Consider the following 21,764-nt stretch of genomic DNA (forward strand, 5'->3'; position numbering starts at 1 on the left):
TGAACAGGCCAACAACTCTTTTTTAATGACTGAATATCTGCTCTCTGTTTCTGTAATAGCTCTTGAAGCATGACTGATATTTTTTTCATTTACATCTTCATCTATCTGTGATAGAACCGCCCCTAAACCACTTCCACTGGCATCCACCGTGATCTTAGTCAATCTCCCAAACTCAAATCCTCCCAATTCCAAAGAGTTACAAATTTCTCCCTTTATGCATTCAACTGACTCCTTGCATTCATCACTCCATACATATACATAACCCCAAAAACGATCTTAATTCATCTTTGTTATTTGGATTAGGGGACTTCTTAATTGCTTTCATGGCATCTCCTTTAGGCTTGTACCCCTTGCCATTATCTGTATGCCCTAGATATTCCACCTCTTCTACACCAAACGTACACTTGCTTTCTCAATTTTCAACCCAACTTCTTCCAATCTCTCCAACACTTTTTTCAATCTCCCATCATGTTCTTCAGATTCCTTACCAAATACAATAATATCATCCTGATAAACAAATGTTCCACTACATCCCTTAAGAACATGCATCATAACTCTTTGAAATACTGCTGCCGCAGACGCCAAGCCAAACGGCATTCGTTTGTATCTATACAGCCCATGTGGTGTAACAAATGCTGTAATGTCTCTACAATCCTCTGTTAGCAAAATCTGATGATAAGCGCTTGAACGATCCAAAGTGGAAAACAAATCAGCATTTCCAATACGATTTAACATTTCAGATATAATAGGAAGAGGGAAAATATCAGTTATGATGTTCTTATTTACGTCTCTTAGGTCTACACAAATTCTAAGTTTGCCATTTTTTTTCAATGCAACGACAATGGGGATGACCCACTCAGATGATTCAATCTTTTCTATAACTCCTTTAGCTTCCAATAATGTTAGTTCTTGTTCAACCTTGTCGGCTATAGCAAATGGTACTGGTCTGGACTTCGTGTGTTTAACAGGCACCGCTACCTTCTTAAGACGAATCCTGTGTGCAAAGTTTTTTAGCAAACCCATTTTTGATTTATCTTCATTTTTCATCTTTGTAGCCTTATTTCCATCCACTTGACTACTGTTAACAACCAAAATCTGCTCTTCCTCACATGGATCCAATCTGATTCTCAAACCAGCCTGATCTCTCCACCCTACTACATTCACGCCTGTTTCTGCAACGTAAACCTTCACCTGTGCACGTCTATCCTTAAATTGAATAATGCAAGAAAACCATCCAATCATCTTGATTCTAGATCCTTCAAACCCACCAGGATTTCGTATGTCAGACGCATTCATCTTGCTCTTGAGACCACGTGCAACTAAATCCTTCCATGTTCTTTTATTAATTATTGTCCATGGCGAACATCTATCCACCTTAACTTTAAGTTTCCAATTATCAATAATCACTTCACAGCTTGGGCATCAAATTCTCCATCTGGTGGCTCATGTATCAAGAACACCCTATCTTCTTCCGATTCTTCTTCTTCTTCTAAAATGGCAGAGACTTTCTTCCTCCTTCTACACGTGCCTGCAAAATGACCTCTAATGCCACAATTTCCACATTTCTGTCCAAGTGCAGGACATTGTTTAGCATAAGCATAATGACCAACTCTGCCACAATTATAACATCTGTCTCCTTCTCTTGGTTGAACGTTCTGAAATCTCTGAAATCTCTGATCATTTTGAGCTCTGAGTTCATTCCTCACCCAATTCCTTCCTCTATACGAACTTCCTTTTTGTTCAAAACTCTTTGCCCTATTGCTTTTTCCTGCATTGACTTCAGCTTTAGCTTTGTTCCTAACAGTGGCTTCACCTCTGTCTCTAGGCCGCAGTGCGTTAACCTGACCTTGTTCTTCTGTTTCTTTTTCCTGTACCGCTTTGGTATTTTGTTTCTGCATACTTTGTACAGCCTCTTCTTTCTTGCTCTTCATCTCTTCGGAGCACAACTGACTGTGTTCTACATGTTTTACAATGGCTATAGTCTCTGGTAGGGATGGATTTCCAACCATCCATAGTCTGTCTTGTACCAAATTGTCCTTTGAGTGAATAATGATCTGATCTCTGATTAACTCATCAAGGGTGATACTGTTTCCAAATTGACAAGTTCGTGACAAGACTCTCAATGCTGAAACATATTCTTCAATGGTTTCATGTTCCTTTTGCACTCAGGTATAGAATTTGTATCTATTTATGGCGCATAATACTTGTCCAATTGTCTTATAGCCTTATCATGCTCATCAGCATCACCAGCTTCATCTACAGTCAATTCTGGTAATTCTCTGAACTTTCTTTGTCCTTCCAACCCAAGTGCATGTATCAAAAGTAACTTCTTCTTCAGAGATGTGAGTTCTTCTTGTTCCACAGCTTAAATGTAATTCAACCAGAATTCCTTCCATTCTGACCATACAACCAAAGGTTGTCCCGGAGTCGGTAAAAAAACTTGTTGGTGGTTGTATACTGATGCCCTGCATCTTAAAGCAACAATGACCAGCTGAGGCCCTCTAAACAGTCACAATTTTTTAAGAGCAAATCTCCTACTGCCACAATGTATTGTCAATTATAGCACCAATTGCCAGAATGAATTGGGCCTTGAACTGGACTTGATATAAACTCTGGATGCCAAAACAACTGCAAGTCTCTCCTGCTTAGTGAATAGATTATGTTTCTCCCAAAGCTACTTCAAGCAAAATATTTACTTTTCAGAAAACGGCATCTGGCTTCTTTATTTAACACTTGTATACTCCAATGTAAGCAATTGTAAAAAAAAATAAAAAAATTCAACAATGGGACGAGGATGAAGATAATCTTCCTTCACCCTCCCCAGACTTCCTGGTCTTGATACTGTATACGGTCACGTGAGCGCAAGCTGCTTAGAGGTCCTTTTCTTCAATAACACTGCAGTACTACGCGCGTATTACTGCGAGTGGCTGCAACGTTTAAGGTAACACGATAACTGCGTTCTGCAATATAATTGTCCAAAACATGAAACACTTGCCCCGGACAAGTGTAGCTTAGCTTTTTTTTGCTTCATACACGGCACAAATAAACGTAATATAACGTTTGTTCGGAGCTCCAGCTCTCTTTCTCCAATGTGAGCTCGCTGGACGCCGTCCCGTCCTCGTCGCCACATTGAAGTATGCTCTTACACAGTAGTTGAGCAGTGAAAGGTTTATTTAAACCTTTGAATGAAACCCGGCGTCCCCCGCACTGCAACTGCCTCCATACACTTCTAACTCACTCTCTAACCGTCCCTAGAATCTCTGTCTACTTAAACCTAAACATTCCAAGGCAGACGCAGGCGGGGTCCCAAAGAACAAAACAATGACATGAAAGATACTACATTTAGCTGCACAGCTTAGCTCACTTTGTTATATATTGGAATGTCTTCAATGAAGGTTGAAGTTTTAATTTACACTAACACCTAACTACCAGGTGCATTGTATTGTTTCTTTCTGGTGATGGCACTACGGGTCTGTGATCATGTTGAATCATATTATGGAGAGCCCTTTGGGTTCTGGGGACACCAGATGCTTATTGTTTTTCCCCCCATGGTGTGAAGTTTCTTTCAGTGGGTACTGGTGTTTCCCTCCTCCCTGTCATGTATACCTGAATATTCTATCATATTGGCGATCCTTTAAATTCACCCTGCTCCCTCTCATGTAGATTGAATCTGTGTGAGATTATATTGGATCCAGTTAACTTGACATCTTTGGTGTGTTGCCACATTTTACGCATTACCAGCCTCAACTACCATTTGATGACAGGTATGGTTTAGATTTGACGGTGTTACTGTTGCACTTGGCCACATTGTTGTGACTCAATATGACATCATTTTGGGTTTTGAAATTGAGTACCCTCTAGTAATTATGTTTTCATTTGGTTTTGATTTTCAGTTTTGTGAAAATCCATAGCACTCATCTAATTCATATCAGCACATTTGCTGTTGCCTTAGGATCAAGAGGACTGTAACTATTGGTGTATACCCCTGATAAATGTCTGCTATATAGTTCAGTTGGACTGAAACATGTTGGGTTCATGCCCCAATGGGTTTGAGGTATTTAATTTTGCTCATTAATCAGTGTAGTGAGTACAACTAATAACATATACTAGGTTCTAGATGCAGGTACTCTCATAGATACATACATTAATTTGTGCAAAACTACTGTTTTCCTCTAGGAAAGTTTGGACACTAACTCACTAACTATTGTCAGTTGCTCAATGTTTTACAATTTGTGCATAGGGTACTCGCTTTTGGCAATTTGCCTTTTTCTCATGTTATCTATGTATTTGTCACGATTGTGCCGCTGGCGCAGCAATTGGCACCCATCGTGGACTATTTGGGATTCATTTGTTTCCCTAATACTCCCTGGACAACACATATTTCTATTATTGTCTTTACTTTCCGTTTGCAAGGCTTTGGAACTTTCTTATTTACTTTGACAAACTACATGTCCCATAATGCACCTTGTGGCAGTTCCCATTTCCTGGATATTCCTATGCAGCAGTTCTAGCACTACAATCCCCAGAAGCCTTAGAGAACAGTGCAGCTTTCGCTTTCCCAGGATTAGAGAGGGCAAAGGCCAATTACATTCAGGTGTCCTGCTCCAGGTGCTGCTAATTAGCCTACTTCAGCACAGGGCCACTCAGTATTTAGGCAGCTGCCTGCAGGAGCACAGATCTCTTGTATTGAGCCTTCTACCAGCCCTTTGTTGCCTTATTCCTTGGGAAGTTGCTGTGTCCTGTGGTTTCCAGTTCCTACTCTTGTTCCTGAGCCCTGTGCTTCCTTCCTTACAGCTGGCTTCTCAGCCTTCTCTCCCCTGGCTTTTGCCTGCACCTCTGTGCTTCCCATTCTGCAGCCCTGCTTCCTTGTTTGCAGCCCTCTGTTCCCTGGCTACTGCTCCTTTGCTCTCTTCCTTGCCTGCAGCCCTCTGTTCATAATTCCTGTCCTTGACTTCCTTGAGTCTTCAGGCCTCCCCTTTGGTTATCCACTTCAGTTGTACTGTTTCCTTAATTTCCCTCTGTTAGCTTTCTCTTGTCTTTCCAGCCCTGAGTTACCGTTTTTGATTCCTGTGATTCCACTAGTTTCTGCCCTTCCTTTTTTCAGGTTCTCTGTCCTGAACCTTACTCTCTTTACCTTCCATTTCCCTGTATATGTCTGTTCTTTTCTTCACTTGTGTTTTATGTAATTCTTATATACAGAGTTTGACTGCTGGATTTCCAGCAGGCAATCTCTGCCCCTTCCCTTGTCGCGTTTAAGTGTTGTACTTTGTGTCATTGTTTACAGTGTACTGGATCCTGTTTCAGGAAGCAGTCATTGTTCGGTTCCTTCTGGACCTGTACAGGCTTCAGTCTTGTGAGTACTGTTAACTTGTTCGTGCCTTGGTTCAGATACAGACACCCACTGCTGTTGCTCCTAGCCATGAGCATTCCGAGTGGGCCCCTGTAATAGCAATCAGTTCAGAAGGCTGGAGTTTCCCAAGTTCCGTGGAACACTCTTTCCCCATTCTGCATACACCCCATGAGGGAACCCAACTTGTTTGTTATCTTTGTATTCCCTGCTCCTTTATGTTCACAGTCCCTGCTGCTTATCCCTTCTTGTCTGCAGGGTTCCTTGTAATCCAGCTTCTTGTGTGCCTTTGTCCCTTTGGCTTAGTGGGCACGCCTCTACCCTCAGGCCCCTCCTGACAGTATCCCTGTTGGAAGGCATTGTCTGAAAATCTTCTTTACAGGGATGTTCCCTATTTCATTTAGATTTCTGAGTGGTAAAACCAGCCAGATTAATAGTAGAACCAGTGAAAGAGGGAGATTATGTGCATGATTGCACCAAATACCCTAGGTATCATGATTAGGGACCCCATGTCAAAGAAAAGACCAGAGTTATGGAGATAATTCTCTTCATTGTTGGGTCATCGTCAATAGATCAGAGCATGGGGAGAGACATAGAGGAACATCAGTGATGAAGGCAAGAGAGATAGAGTGCTTTGAAATAGTGACGAGCACTAGATTTCGAGCGTATTTTTCAGCACAAGCGGCAGAGTTGGTAGCATTGATGTTAGCACTCGAAGCACATGGAGATGAGGCGGTAACAGTTTATTTCAACACTGCCTTTGTGACGTCAACAGTACATGCAGGACTGTCACATTTGAAAAGGAAGGGCTTCCTGCGTGCAAATGGCACACCTGTGCAGCGTGGCCATTATTAGACATGCTCATAGACGCACTTCAACTCTCATTAGCTATCGCTGTGATAAAGTGTGCAGTACACACCAGAGGTGCAGACTTGATTTCTTGCAGCAACAAGGCCACTGACCTAGAAGCAGAAATATATGACATTGCGACTACACTAAACAAACATATATGTGCATGAAACATGGTGATGAAGGAGGGATTTAATACGCTATCAATAACACAAATTAGCGAGTTACAAGGAAGGGCACCATAAAACGAATAGGAATTGTGGAAAAGAAGGGGGTGCCGACAGATGCAATGTGGCAGCAGGACAACACTGGAAAAACAGTTATGTCCCTGCCGCGGCTTACAGTAGCGCTAGAGCAGTTGCAATACCCAGCACACATAACAACACTGATGTTTGAGGAATGGTCTGTCCCTAACTTGAGGGAGTACTTCATACATTTTGTTATTAATTTTATGATCAGTTCGAAATTCACTGCTGGCCACACCCTGAAAATGGTGAGAGGAGCAATTTCCCGTCCTACCTGACCATTTCAACATTTGCATATCAACTATGTGGATGTGCTCAAAATGTGTAATGGCTACAGGTATATGCTAGTAGTCATATGTCCCTTTTCCTGATGAATCTAAGCTGGTCCATGCACACATCCAGATGCCACATGTGAAGTGAAGTTCATTGTATGCTAGGTATTTCATTGTGGAAAGTGTACTATGTGTTACATTCTGATAATGGACTGCATTTTGTAAATTTTATATTTAAGCACATCACTATCCTCTTGGGGATAAGGCACACATTCGCATCCTCCTATCACCCACAAGCAAACAACATTTGTCAGCTCCTCAACTGCCTCTTAAAAGAGCAAATTGCCAAACTAAAAGATCCTTTGAAAAATAATTGGTTGCATCACTTTCCTCCAACCCTATTTGCCTCACGTAATCAAAGAGACTCTGACCATCAACTGACTACACATGAGCTGGTTATGGGATGCTGAAGGCATACTTCTATTGCTCCACTCATATGTGCTCACACTCACACTGAAAGTGCTGCTCTTGTGTTAGGGAAGGAAATGCATGATTATTTGACAGTTATGATGGAGTCTCTTAAATGAATATCTCAACAGGTGCAGACATGGTCGAGGGTTCGGAAAACACTGAGGAAAACCATGGAGAAACACACCCAGACAAGTTGTTAAAGCCTCTTTTGGTGTATCCTGGCGACAAAGGGCCTCATTACGACTTTGGAGGCAGCCATGACCTAAATAAGGGCATGGCTGCCTCCAAAATTGTCTCTGGGTTCGGGTTCCCTGAATGGGCGAATACCGAGCCATTCCGACTTTGGAGGGCCCGGTATTTCCTCCTTCAGGGAACCCGGTCCTTCCCCATTCCCATCGAGCTCCCATAGGGCTCGATGGGAATTGGGATGGAGCCAACAACGTTCTCGTTAATAATGGACCCGTTGTTAGCTCCCTGGTCCCCTCGCGGTACCCGCTCTGGATGTCTGGTAAAACCAGACTTCCAGAGTGGGTCACGCGAGGGAACCTCGTAATAGGGCGAAATGGGATTAACGGCGGCACCGACACCATTACCGGCACTGTTAATCCCATTCCGCCCACCTCGTAATGAGGCCCAAAGTGTTATGCCAAAGTCGTATTAGGAAGTGGCACAAGCCAAAATTCAAGGACCTTGCATTGTGGAAACTGTTGATCCACCAGCAATCAAGGTTGATGGATGGGGTGCGTGGATCCACCTCAGTGACGTCAAGCTACATCTTGGAGAGATCTCCTTGTCTATAAATATTGAGCCTGGAGGTAAAGAAGATGTTTGGCAACCCCAAACAAGATCAATGACAAGAGCCAATCAGCAAGAAGAAGAATAAAAAAAACGCCTCAAGCTTTTTACATACAAAACAGTTGCTCCAACATCCTTTAATGACACTCATCTAAAAATAAAGTGTGGCCCGTTTGAAGTGAAAAAGAAACAAACAAATGTGCCCTATAGTGATCCTGTTCTTCCTGGTCTTATTGGTGTTCATAACAATGTATCCTTTTCTAGGAGTTTGGAAAATTTGACTCACCGTATTGTTATTTAATCTGAAAACAAACATTATTCTAGAAAGACATTTAGTTCACTAGTTATCTGCAAAAGTTACACATGCTAGCTATTATGATCATAGCAACATGTTTTACATTTTGCTGAACTGGTCACTTATAAAGTATCTAGACCAGTAAACATGAGCATAACTACTGTGACAATGACAAATGAAATGAAACCAGAACAAATCCCTGTGGTGAGCAGACCGATTAAATGATTTAAAAGAAATTTGCTAGATGATTAAAGGCACTTCAGCAAATATATGTGCCCGCTTCTAAGGCTTCAGAAGTCTGTCTGGGCCTGGGCTTGCAACCATCAGCAGAACACTGCTCTTACCATCAGTGATCCACTGAATCCCCTTCCAGCAGGAGCTCTGACCCTGCTGGGTCGCAGTGCAGGGATGGATATTACCAAACAGGCACCTCAGTACCACTCCAAAATGGCCACCAGGACCCTCACTGAAGCCATACTGCCCTTCTGAAGCTGCAGTGTAGCTGTTTCAAATGTTGTCACCGCTGAGTCTCCCTGATGGTCAGTGGGTGCTGGAAAGGACTCTGACCCTATCTGCCAGCTGGCAGAGTGGGACCCACTAAGGCTTCAGAAGCGTGTCTGGGCCTGGAAGGCTGTCTGCACGACCATTGACTATGGTGTGTGCCTAAAACTACCTTCTCCTAGACAGCATCCCATGTTGTGCACAAACTGTTACCTTCTTACTGCACAATGCAAACAACATAATTTTCTCACTCCATGGATACCACCACACATCTCTAACTTTGCCCCATCATGCTGCCCTTGTTCCCATTGCCCTCCCAACCTGAAACCAGGGCCACCCACATCAGAGATCACCCAATTATTAGTTCAGCTCACAACGTGAACCACACAACCTTGTACACCCACCTCCCTCCTCACAATACTGTTAGTTAGTTAATCTCATCTATGCACAAACCCCACCCACCAGTCATCCCCAGCTGCAATGATACCTGCTAAGCACCACCCCTGCTCCACTCCACTCAGACTCTAACCAAACCTTAACCAGCACTGTTCACATCTGCTCACCAAATGTACCAGCTCCAATACTGAACTGTGCCCTAGTCAATGCCAGGTCTGTCCCGGCACACTCCATAGAAATCCTGGACCTCATCACGACCGACAATTTGGACCTCCTGGTTATTTCTGAAACCAGGCTATATACCGCCTCTGATCCAGTACTGTCCATCGCTATCCCACCGGGATATACCATCTTCTGCAGAGACAGACCAGGTATCAGAGGCTGGGTGGGTAGCACTGATCATTAGGGAGACCCTTTCCATCACAGAAATCAGCACATTCCTATACCTAAGTGTGACATACTATCCACCAAATGATCACTCTCTTACACTTCCATCATCACATAGCACCTCATCAATTGTCCTCCTGGCCTACCACTATCATTCAAAGAGGAAATCCTGAATATTCTCATCGCTAACATGAAGTCCACCTCAAAACACATACTCCTTGGTGACCTAAACCTAGGATTCAAATACGAGGAACACACAAATCCTGCGTCCTTGGCCAACTACCTTGATGCCTTAGGGCTCACACAATGTATATTGACACCTACACACACCAAAGGCCGTACCTTGGACTGGCTACTAGACCTCTATTGCCATGCCTCTGTTCTCTCTAACCTTCCCTGTCCCTGGACAGACCACTATGTTATCGCCTTCTTCATTCCCATCCTCAAACCATCCACACCACTGCCTCATCCCTGCTTCCAGCCTTAGCCTGCAGCTAAAGTAACCTAACCAAAGACCACGATCTACCACTGCTTGGCTATCTCCAACCAGCACCACTCCCACACATAAATCCGGCCATCCTAGTTGACCAATTTAATAAACCCATCACACATGCACTTGGCACTATCGCCCCCCTTGTCCCGCGCAATACCAAATCTTCCATGCACCACAACTCTTGGTTGACCCCGACTTTCAAGCCCTCCATTACACAGAAACATGAGGCCCAAACAAAATGGAGGAAAAACCCTTCTGAAACCAACAAATCTCCATTCTCCACCATAGCAAAAGAGTACAAACAGGCTATACTATAGGCTAAAGGTAGCACATACAGCACTAGAATCTCCAACACCAATTCCAATAAACCTGGGCTCTTCACCATCTTGCAAGAGCTGAAATCCCTCACCTCTCTCCCAACCAACCTTACCAAAGTTGATGCCTAGTGTACTAACATCCACAACACTTTCCTGGACAAAATCGCCACACTTCAGAAGGAAATCCAACTAAAACAGATAGTATCAGCTTTGACCCACAACAAACCCTCATCATCTCTCATTCAGTCACACCTCGTGACCCGATGCCCTTTAGCGTTCACTCTGTATTCAAAGTAGACCTAGCCCTCATCTTGAAAGGCCTCAAACCATCTCGCTGAACAGGAGATGTATGCCATGCCTCAGACATCAAGGACTGCACTGATGCTCTCACAACCTTTATCACAGCTAATATTAATGCCTCATTTACCAGTTGCTATGTTCCCACTTGTCTAAAGGAAGCCTGGGTCATACCTCTTCACATAAAACCCACTTTGGACCCCTCCATTCCCACCAACTACTGTCCCATCACTACTGTCCTATTCCGCTTAAAGATCCTGTACCGTACAGCCTAACTCCAGATCTAACAATACCTCGATTTCAACCACATCCTTGGCAGTCATAAATCGGGCTTCCGCACTGGCCATGTCATGGAATCGGTACTGCTCAATCTAAAAAAACAGCTTGGCAAGATCAAGGATGCAGGCAAACCAGCCCTCTTACTACTCTGGCCACAGCATTCAACCTGGTAGGCCACAAAATTGTCGACCAGCTCCTCACCTCTGCAGTCAACTTCCTGCCCAAAGCAACTAACTGGATCACATCTTTCCTGACTGACAGAACCATGAGAGTCTTTGTGGAAAATGCATCAGCCCACCTGTCGCCTGTAATTTCACATCTACGAAGCATCAATGACGATAAAATGAAAATTCTTCTCAATGGCTCACAAGCTCTGCTCAACATACCCATTATACCGCTCCTTCACCATTTTTTTTTTTATTATACTTGTTTAAATTGAAAATTCTATTTTTACAAGAATCATTCGCTGCATTAGGTAAGTTTCACAGTTAAAAGAAAGTCACAATCTTAGGCATTCTTTTACGTTCTATGACGTTCGTTGTCAGGGAGAGAGTAATCTGTCCATATGTCAGTTTTCATTCTGCATTCGAAAGCCTCACTGCCTTGGTGTACCGTTTTTAAGATCCTTGCGTCTCCTCGATATCCTCATCGTATCTAGAAAGTCCAATTCGATGCTTTCAAAAAATGTATTCACAGAATCACCCATGAAGTCCTTTCACCACTCAACAGGCGGTGCCATCATTCCTCTTCATCGTAAAAATGGTCCTGCGCCCTTCCAATAGATCTTGACAATTCAAAAATAAATGTCTTAGGGTTTCTGTAGTCTCCTCGACTTTGCAAAAGCGACATTGATTGTTAGTTGATTTTTTCCTTATTGCGAGGACCTTGTTAGTTTTTAGCAAATTTAGACTGATCCCCAAGAAGTTTTCTCTCAGGCTTTTATTCGGAAATGTTTGAAGATATTTTGCCTGCTGGTTCAGTCTTAATGTCAACACAGGAAGGTTTTTTTGTCAGCTTGTTTTTATTAGCCATTTCCTGCGTGAGAATCCAATCGTGCTCACGAAGTTTTCTTTTGATTTTATTGGGGTTAGTCAACAGGTCTTCCTTTGAGCATCCTAATGAGGTATTGATGCACGAAACCCATCTTTGCATGCCTTAAGAGGTAGTGTCTTTGATCTCTTTTCTCATTAGTTCGAAGATCATTGAACTGTTCTGATCAATAATTTACTTGTTTTACTCATTACCACCGATGCCAGTGACTGGAGACATAGTTTCTCTTCGAATAGAAGATATCGGAGTGGATTGTGGGAGAGATAAAACTTGACGCCAGAACATACCCTCCAGTTTTGGCCAAAGGGACACTGGTAAATTTGGCATTGCGTCCACCCTATAAGTGATACTGGGTATAGCTTTGGCCTTACAGAAGTTCAAAACTGGTGTGAATGAGAAGCGGCCATATTTTTTGTTTACAGCTTTGACTTGGGAGATCATGATTCTCGTCTTGGTGTAGAGAGCTTCTTGCATCGGGAGTTCCTTAGCGCTAGAGCTTAGAACTACTCCCAAATATTTGAAGCTCTTAACACGTTCCAGAGCAACGCCCTCTGCAAACCATTTCAAATGTTCATTCCTTTGTTGTTTCACCTGAAAAGACATAACCTTTGTTTTTGCTTTGTTGATCTCCTGGTCTGTTTCTTTGATAAAGCGGATCAAGTTGTTTAACTTCCTCTGGAGGCCAACCAGTGTCTGATCCACAACGATGATGTTGTCTGCATATTTTAGTATCTCGACAGAGGGATGCTACCAAAAGTCGGAGGGAATGCTTTTGTATTTTGGTCGCTGACTTTGTAGTCTGCCGTATAGGCGTTGTATAGTGCCGGGGCTAACGGACATCTCTGTTTTACCGCATGTGCTGTGATGACTGAATCTGACAAGTGGTCAGCATTCGACAAACAAACTTTTATTAAAGTCTCGGTGTACAGGTCCCTGATTGGTCCCAAGATAGAAGATGGGCAATCCCACATAATCAGTTTACGCCATAGTTTTCCCTGTTGACCTGGTCAAAGGCTTGGACCAGGTCAACAAAGGCTAAAAACACTCTCGGTTTGCCCTCTAGTATTTTGATTTTCAATATGCTCATTAGGAGAATATTTGCTGTTGTTCCCATAGATTTGATGAATCCTATCTGAAACGGGTCATTCATTTTTGTGGTAAGCGTCCAGTTTTGAAATCTTTCCAGGGCAAACGAGGCAAAAATCTTTCCTATAGTGTCCAGTAAAGCGATTGGATGATAGTGCCTCAGATTGTCCCTGGCCCCATCTTAAAAATCAGGATGATATTGGCACATTTCCACGAGGGGGGGGGGAGACTGAGGATGTTCTCTCACAGTTCTCAAAATCTTTACTTATGAATAAGGACCAGGCCTCTGGCTGTTTTTTCAAGTCAAGATTTGTGACGCCGTTTGGTCCAGGTGCCCTCGAGACGGTCAAGTTCTTCATTTTTGACAAGATTTGTTCTGGGTTATGTGGGATGACCCATGCTTCGTTGTTTGACCTTAAAGCCGAGTTTGTGTCATATTTTGGTTTCTTGTACAGCGCTTCAAGATGATTGATCCATTTAAATTTGCCCACACAATTCTGAAGAATTTCATTTGTGGTTTTCGCTGTCGAGACCAAGTACTTGTCTGTCTTCCACAGATTTATTGCAACATTTCTTGTGAATCTGTTTGAAGCATATTAAATCAGTGGTTTTATATTCATGCTCAGCTTCATGGAGTTCCTTTTTTTTCGCGGCTGACGAGGTCTTTGTTACGAGTCTTTTCAGTTTTCGTACATACCTCCTTTTAGACATCATCTGGTGATCATATTCGTGAATATTTGATTTGCCCGACCTTTGAATACGTGCATTAGGCTTTTGGTATGCTGGAAAGTAGTGGACGATAATCGATATTGTAGGTGCCATCTTTCTTTAATCCTTGACTTATATCCAAATACTTCTTAGTGAGGTGTGTTATTGCTGCTTCTGACAGTTTCAAGCGGGTTAAACCGTTTGCCACGTTCACGTCATAATGCATTTGTTGTTTCCTTGATTTCGGCAAGAACCATTTGCTTTCCAACAAATTGTGGTCGATGTAGATTTTTCAGATTATTTGGAACATTTTAATTTCAGCGAGATGGTTCCTTGAGACATAAACGTGGTCAATCGTACCAGCCTGGTCCTCTCATTCCCTGTTGGTACATAAATATTCGTGTTGTAAAGTATTCGGTGAAAGTTATGTAGGTCCTTTCTTTTCATGAGTGCATCCCATAGCTGTCCTCGTTTTGAGGGACCTGTGTTTTTTTGGTATTTGATAATTGGGTCACCAGCACCCTTGCAGGTGAGATTTAAATCACCGCTTATGAAGATATAGTCCACCTGATGGCGCGCATTTGCTTCATCAATCAATTTGTCCACTTGATTTAGGAAAAGGTTATCTGAAATGGGGTTAGGATTCCAGTATGTATTTACAAACAGCATATTCCTACCAGCAACCTGATTGCGCGTTCTTCTGTTTTGCAGCCATAGGGCTAATTAAGCTTGTATACATTTTGTCGAGAGTAGTGGAGTAAGTTCACTGAAGCCGGTGCTTGAACGAAAGGCAGTGAAGAGGCCTGATATTGGCTGACCTTTAGAGCCTTTTACTGGCAGGCGTGAAGTGGATATTGAATCCGTCTAAAAATGGTTTGTTTAACAACCAAGTTTCCTGAAGCATGAGGATGTTGTGTTCACCCAAATTGACTTTGCTACCCTTCGGCAAGTGGATGACGCCTCTGGTGTTCCATGAGGCAACTGATGTTCCTGCAGTTGGACACCAATTGACTCCGTCTGGTCGATGGTTGAGATTTACTCCTTTGGTGGCTAAACTGCCTTGTGATTCTTCAAGGCCGCCGGAATCCAAGACCATTTCTCGACATCCACAGTTCTATTTAGTGATATTTCACTTGTGATTTTAGCCACTTTTATAGGCTTGACGATGTTTTGATCAAATGTTACTTTCATAGTCGCCGTAGGACCTTTTGGAAACCGATTCTTGCCTCTTTCTTAGGTTTCAGTTTCAGACTCCCAAATGCATCTGCCGTGGCCCGCTGTCGAACTCCCTTTAAACTGGGGATCTTCCGAGTCCACCTTTCTCCTGTCGTTTTGGGATTTTGAGGAGAAACCATTCGAGCTGTTTGCGCTTTGTGATTCGGTGTTGCCATGTCGATGGAATTTCGGAGGGGAACTATACAGCCTTCGGGACGATCAAAACCTGTCCCTCTCTATCGATTGTGGACGGGGTCTGATGGATCCTGAGACCACTCTCCGTTCCTCCTTATGTCAGGAATTCCAAAGATCGTTTAAGTCGGATACCCTCTGAAGCAGTAGTCGAAGTGTACGAAAAGAAGTAGTGGAACTATGTTCCCTACTGGCCTGTCCTGCTCCCCACAAACACTATCATCACGCTCCCTCCCATGTACAATACAAACCCCAAAACACATGTGCCTGTTGTTTAAGGGAACGTCCAGTGCATTGCACTGAAAGTGCATGCTTCAACTTATTCCTACAATTTATTTTAAAATGAAACCATTCAGGAACGGTTTCTTTTTAAAATAGAACTATAGGAACGGTAAAACGTAATTAAAAGGAGTAGAGGAGCACCGCTCCCAACCGCTCCCGACCACTTCGACCACTGCTCTGAAGATTTTATCCCAGAGATGGAAGATTCTTTGCTGCCGAGCTAAGCCATTCCTTTACTGCTGACGATTCGAAGTAAAGAAAAGCTATATCGTTCCGGCCTTCAGACCCTGGCTCGACTATTTTTATATCTTCCGATTGTAAATGCTTCAAAGATGAAATTTTGGCAAAGAGTTTCATAACTGATCTTCGATTTAGGATCAAGCTATCGTGTGTGTTCACCACGCGTTCCAGCTTAAAAACTCTCACTGCATTGCTTGTCTTTGGTTTCGAAGGGGATGAATGTTTGTTTAAATTTCGTCCTTGTTCATTTGTGCTCTTAAGGGGCACTTCCTTTCTTGAGATTGCTGTCTCGTTCTTGTTTCTTTATATGAAGTTTGGCTTTGATGACTTTTTTTTGTTGTAGATCTAAATCATCAATTTTGTCGTTTGAGTTTTTAGGTAGTTTTGAATGGCGCCAATTTGATTTTTTCCCTGGAGGTGCTTCCCGTTGGTGTGTCACCATCATGGCCCATAAATTTCAATCTCGATCGATTGATTACAATTTTTTTCCTTTTTTCCTCCATCGTCAGGAAAGGAGGGGACAAGGATTTTGTTGTGGCTTTCTTTCTTGTTTGTCGCATGAACGATAGGTCCTCCTCCTCGGGATCAGCTTTTCTCTTCTGGCTAACCGCCAGAATATTTTCAGATTGTGAGTCTTCAGCTTCGTGGAGGGTCAAGTTCATCAGATCGATTGAGCTATCAAGGTCATCAATATCCTGAATTGGATTGGACCTTTTGTCGTTTATCTTTTGGTTTGTAATTGTTTCTTGGGGTTGCCTCTTGTTTAATGAATCAAGCAGTTTGTTTTGAGTTTTTAACAAAATTACTCTTCTGCCCGTAGCGTTCGAACACCCTCGTTGGCTTGATGGAGTATACCAAACTCCGGACCCGAAAGTTTGTTCTAACCCGATCCATGATCGTAAAAGCCTTCTTCGAAAAAATTCAAAAAGAAGCCACTTTATTAGCGGGCCCTTTAGGAAGCAGGAAGTCTTGATGTTTATTCCTCTCCTGATGATCAGGTCTTATGTTTGAACTTGCCGCTTGAACCACACATCCATTTCTATTCTGTCTCCTCTGAGCGATTTTGGGTGGTGATTTATCCGACTTGTTGTCTTCCCGAGATACAGTTGGCAATTCAGAAGAGTTTTTGTCTGTGTTAACAGTAGATTTCCAGAGCCGTTTGTGGTCAAAACAGATTTTGAATTATTTAAGGACACTGTCACGCTATGAACTCTTTTATCTCTTTCATCAGTCCGTGTTCCCATCGAGGCTGACATTTTAATGCTCAAGATGTTATTTGAATCTGTAAGCCCTTTCCTAAGATCATAATGTGTAATTTCAGGGATTGTTTCTGTAAATTGGTCCTTCACTGTCTTGGTTTCTTTGTTTTTAGCCGTTATGAAGCCCTCTATGAATGTAAGTTTGGAGTTCATTGCCGCTGTCCTATTTGTTTGATCTTTCAATTTGTCTGCAATTGCTTCGTAGAGTTTGCAGAACGGTGCCAGTGCAATTGTGATTGAGGACATAATTGTAAAAAGATCTGTTTTTTTCCCTAGTGAATCTTTAGGCTTTTGATGTTTAAGTTCCGACAATCGTCTACTTTGCGGAGGGCTACCGAAAGGAAGTCCTCTTATGGGAATCGACTCAAATGAGTTAGTAATTCGAACAGCCCTAAGATTGTTAATTTGGGCTCCTTTTTTCTGGTATAATTTGTGATTATTCTTCTTGGCTTTTCCCGTGCTAGCCCCCATACGTCCTGATGATGTGTAATCCATATTGTCAGTTTCCAAGGTCTTTCTAGGACTATGATGGTAGGGGGTCTTTTAAGCTACAGTTCCCAGCATTCGTTGCAGGTTCACGACTCACAATACTGGCGGAAGGCGGAATCATTGTCTTGTTTATAGAGTTTAAAGAGTAGGCGGAGGCGATGTTTGAGTAGACGCCGCGACTGGAGATGAGTCTTCTAGAGTACGGGCGCCGGGTGTCTAAAGTGCCATTTTAGCTGTTGAGTACTGGTCACCAGAGGTTCTTCGTTTGGAGGATCAGATTGATTGTTAATCAAAGAGCCTTTCGATCCAGCAACCTGGTCCGTGCGTTCAGGAGTTCCTTCCAGGATTTCTGCGTCAGTGATTTCTCCCCATAATTTATTTAAAATGTGGTCTTTTTTTCTTAAAGTAGTTTAGGACTGTTTTAACCAGCAGCAATTTCTCCATTTGTGGTAGGCAAATGTTTTCCTTATTGTGCTTGCTCTTACTTTTTATTGTTTTGCCCGTATTCCTTGTATAGGTTTTGATGCTTGACAAAACTTTCTTATGACGTGGTTTAGTCTTCACGTTTAAACACGCATCAACGCTCCTCTTGTTGGTCGTTTCCTTATCTAAGGGACCAGAGTCGCTGAGAAAGTTCTTTGATTTCAAGTCAATCGGGATTTGAAAGATTAACTCATCTAAGATTGACCATGCAATATTTGCCGCTTCTGGTACATGGGTGGAGAACAAGGGTTCTTCTTCCAATAACTCTGTAACTGAGTCTGATGCCCGAGAGGGCGTGGATGAATCAGCTTTGTTTAGTCTCGGACTAATCAAATCTTCTGTCACGCTTGGGTGAATCTCGATTTGTGTCGTCTTACGAAGGTTTGCTGCGGTATGTCCAAATTCCCGAGACCGGCACAGGTTTTCACTCCGGAACGCAGGTGGAGTAAAGAGTTGGTTTGAAAACTCAGTAACGGCAATGTCGGCATTAAAGTTGAATTTTGTAGGTTCACCTGTAGGTGCCTCACTAATGTCCATTTGGGAAGAAGAGTTGTTTTCCCGTGGGGGGACGTTAACAACCTTTTTTCCAAGGTATCCTCACACAGCGTTTCTTCTGTTGGATGGGGTGGTGGAAGCACGATCAGGCAGGCAGGCATAAAGACCAGGTCACATATAAGAGAAGTCGAAGAAGTCACTGCCGATTTACGAGGTACCAGTCTAGTAGGGGCCTTGGTTGTTTCGGGTGGGTCAGAAGAGGCATTGTGTGTGTTGCGCACTCGCGTCGAGCAGCAGATGTGTCCCCTGATCTTACTGGGCGATCCAGCTGTGAGTGCGCCAAGTTCGATGAGGAGGAGAGTGCTGGATGTGAATTTACACAAGGTCTCCGACCTTCATTATGGGACAGCTTGAGTCTCCTTTCCACTGATCCCCCCACTCCGGCAGCTGTGGTGGATGGTTCCGTCAAACCAGGGCACCGCATTTTTGCACTCCTCAGGTAGGGACCAGTGCCTGCTTCAACATGCTGTTTTCTCACTACCCCTGCCTCCACTGCCATAGACTGCTTCAGACTGCTGTCAGCTCCGTGTCCACTCCGCGGAGCTAGGCGGCTTATGTACAGACCACCCAGTCAGGAGAAGAAAAAAAACACTATAGAAAGACTCTCCAGCAAGGCTCGCCAGGAACGAAAAAGAGCAGGACTGCTTCAGACTGCAGTCGTATACGCAGTCAGCTCTGCACCCGCTCCACAGAGCTAGGCAGGTTATGTAAGGACCGCCCAGTCAGAAGAAGAAAAAACACTGTAGAAAGACTCTCCAGTAAGGCTCGACAGGAACGAAAAAGAGTTGGACTGCTTCAGACTGCAGTCGTATCCGCAGTCAGGTCCTTCACAATTTACGGCATCACAATCCCTGTCCCCCCAAAAGTGTTGACTGTTGGTGCACACTTAGATGCCACCACTGCCTTAACACATCAGTACAGTGCTATTGCACCCTCATCTACCCACATAATAAACCCATCAATGCATGCAGACCATTCCTATCCACCAACAGCTGCCTCACCATTCACCAAGCTGTAATAGGCTCCAGACTTGACTATTGCAATGTGCTACTTGCAGGCACCTCCACACGAAATATCAACAAACTACAAGTCATCCAGAATAACGCACTTCAGGCCACATTAAACCTGCCCAGACGAGAGCACATCTCAGCTGCCAGAAGGAATGTTCACTGACTCCCTATCTGTGAACGCATCACCTTCAAAACTCTATCTGTCACCCACAGATTCCTCACCAACTCTGCCCCTCTATACATCTCACAACAATTTGAAAAAGCTCAGTAATCAAGACCGGCACGCTCCAATTATGCTCATTGTCTCACTAGCTGGTAGAGCCAACTTCCTGGTTATCGCAGTTAAGTTCTGGAACTCCTTACCACTTGCCTTGTTATCTGAATAGTCACACTGTACCTTCCGAATGCACATCGAAACATGGCTATTTACTTAGGGGCTCATGCCCCTCGAATCAACACCACCCACTACTGTTTCAACTGACCAATTATTTTCCTCACTGTCTAACACATTTAGCACTCTGCACTACAAGAAATCAGTTTCAGGGGAGGTGGGCAGCCTTGCAATGGATGACAAAAAGAAAATGTTCTTATGAGGATAGATACATAAAAAAAAGTGATGGATGACACTAGAACAAACAATAAGGTAATGCAATATACACTGGAAGGCCTGAATAGATGAGAGGTTAAAATAACAGACCATAAATTGTCACAATGCATTAATGCAGCAGGGAAGAAATCCCTGGTTGATGTGAAAGACCCCAGCTGCTCATATATGGAGAGGTATTTGCCTCAGAAGGATCGGTCGGAGGGATGATGGGTTGTAGGGCACAAGCACATCTATCAGTGCCAGTAGAGGTTGTGCAGAATGCAAACGATATATGCCTCAAGGAATGGACTGAATATTCCAAATTGCTTACGTGGGTAGAGGATGAAGCAGGTCCCCTACCCATGAAGAATGCCACCTTATGTTTCAGAAATATGGACACAGTAAAACTAGGGGAAAATAGAGGGTGCAACACATTTTTTATGTGCCTGGAATGAAAATAGGCACAACTGTTTTAATGGACCACTATTGGGCCTATGGTTCAAATGCCTACATGCAGCTCCCTCTAAATTGGGAATGTCTGTGCTCCCTGGTAGTGATAAGTGCACCAGTTTTAGTAGTACCCCAAAGTGAGATGCAGAATGGAGATTTCCCAAGGATGAACACACGTAAGGCATAATAGGTCACTCACCCCTGAACACATGTAAAGGGATAACTATAACTCTGCAAAGATTGCAAAAGCATATGACGACATACCAGATTAGCATACATTGATCAGTAGGATAGAGATGTTCTTTACATCCCTCTTTACCCCCGGATTGCAAGCAAAAATGAATGTCAAATGGTTGCAAATAACCCAGTGGGATATGTTGCAGAACATAAATATGACTGTAAAAGGCTTTAACACCATAAGGGAAGAGCTGGGAGCAATAAGGCTTATGACTCCTCCAGAAAAGATGCGCCCTTGATCTGTTAACAGATGTGCAGGGGGAAGGGTGCACCAAAATTGTGCTTTCTTGCTGCATATATATATACCCGCCCACAATAAGGAAATGGGGCCCTCACAGAGGCAATAGACAACTTGAGAGACCTGCAGATAAAAATGGTGGAACAGGTGGAAGACATTGCAGATGATAGCTGGTTAAACTACTTGCTCTCATGGATACCCGCCTGGTTAGCTAACACTTTCAAAATACTAGCGGCCATACCGGTACTAGTACTATTAGTTTTCTGTGTTCTAAGAATAGCAATAAGCCAATGCCAAAAGACTGCTCAACAAGGCAGTAAGAATGAACATAGTAATACACTTGGATACTCACGTGACTGAGCATACAAAAACAGATGGCCCGTTCCCAGACAATGGCGAGCCCTATTGCAACTCTCGGGTCAAAATGTATATATACTTAGGACCTTCACAATTACACTAGCACTGGGTATATTGTGATTCCAATGGGAAGTGCTGCAACATGACATGGAGTCCAGATGAGCATGTGATGCGTGGAGGTAGCTTGAGGTGGTGACTAAGATCTGGATACCTAAGAATCTGTGTATAGAGGATAGCAGTATGAAGAGTGAGGTGAGGACTTAACCAGGGAGGGGAATGTTGGGAGGCAGATGAATACATAATCTGTGGTATCTGCCCCTCCCCGGCCAAATACCACACAGGTGAGAAACGTTACTCACTGAGGCAACCGTACCGCCCTTATC

This window comes from Ambystoma mexicanum, chromosome 5q (genome assembly GCF_040938575.1).
Source record: "Ambystoma mexicanum isolate Mex_15411 chromosome 5q, UKY_AmexF1_1, whole genome shotgun sequence".
Taxonomy (NCBI): domain Eukaryota; kingdom Metazoa; phylum Chordata; class Amphibia; order Caudata; family Ambystomatidae; genus Ambystoma; species Ambystoma mexicanum.